The sequence below is a fragment of the Apodemus sylvaticus genome, chromosome X (genome assembly GCF_947179515.1).
Source record: "Apodemus sylvaticus chromosome X, mApoSyl1.1, whole genome shotgun sequence".
Taxonomy (NCBI): Eukaryota; Metazoa; Chordata; class Mammalia; order Rodentia; family Muridae; genus Apodemus; species Apodemus sylvaticus.
This window is the reverse complement of record NC_067495.1, coordinates 72,358,497-72,359,379: the sequence shown is the minus strand read 5'-3', so window position 1 is coordinate 72,359,379 and position 883 is coordinate 72,358,497. Positions and strand designations below refer to the sequence as shown.

Sequence of the window (883 nt, the reverse complement as noted above, 5' to 3'; positions counted from 1 at the left end):
AAAAATCACACCCAAATGGAGTAGACAGCAAAAAATAATCAAACTTAAGGCTAAAATCAATAAAATAGAAACAAACAAATAACAAAAAAGAAAAAGAATCAATAAAACAAAGGGTTAGTTCTTTGACAAAATCAATAGGATTTACAAACTATTCTCTGAATTAACTAAAAGGTTGAGAGAGATGTTTCTTTTTTTTTTCTGGGTGCAGTGACTTTGTTAGTGTAGCAGGATGGCAGTGGGACTTAGGAATTAGCATTGGAGCCCTTCTTCTTGCCAAAGGTGGGCACAACATTGACAGAGCACCAGCTGTACTGCATTCGCCTCTTGGCCCAGTCTGTCTTCTTCTTTTCCTGTTTGGCCACCATGGAAGTCTGACCTCTCACTTTTCTACCACCAGCCAGGGAACCATGAACTTTACCTCCCAGCATGCAACCAGCTACTCCCAGAGTGGTCGGGGCCTGTATACCACACTGGCCTAGGGTGGCCTCACCCTCCAGTGGCGAGCCTGCCAGAAGCACATCTTGATCTTCAGGGCAATGCCTTCCAGTGAGGCCACATGAGCTTTGATCTGGACGACTGTATCCTGGCATGTCGCCTTGAGGGTGTGCAGTTCCTGGGTGTGAATAAAGAGCTGCATGTTGGCTACTGACCGGCGGATGCCACTGCTGCTGCTGCTGCTGCTGCTGCTGCTGCTGCTGCTGCTGCTGCTACTGTGAAGATGGAGTCAAGAAAGAGCAAGAGAGATGTTTCAAATTAGCAAAATTAGAAATCAAAGTAGGGTTGTAACAAAAGATACTGAGGAAATTCAGAGAATCATAAGAATATACTTTAAAAACACATTCAGCATAGCAGCTGGTGCATAATTAACTGATACAAAATGATA

At 43.9% G+C, this 883-nt stretch overlaps 1 pseudogene; it reads right to left on the bottom strand.

The window, feature by feature from the left end:
- Positions 1-242: 242 nt before the first annotated feature.
- LOC127674345 (ubiquitin-like protein FUBI) lies at positions 243-637 on the bottom strand (annotated as a pseudogene).
- Positions 638-883: the final 246 nt, after the last annotated feature.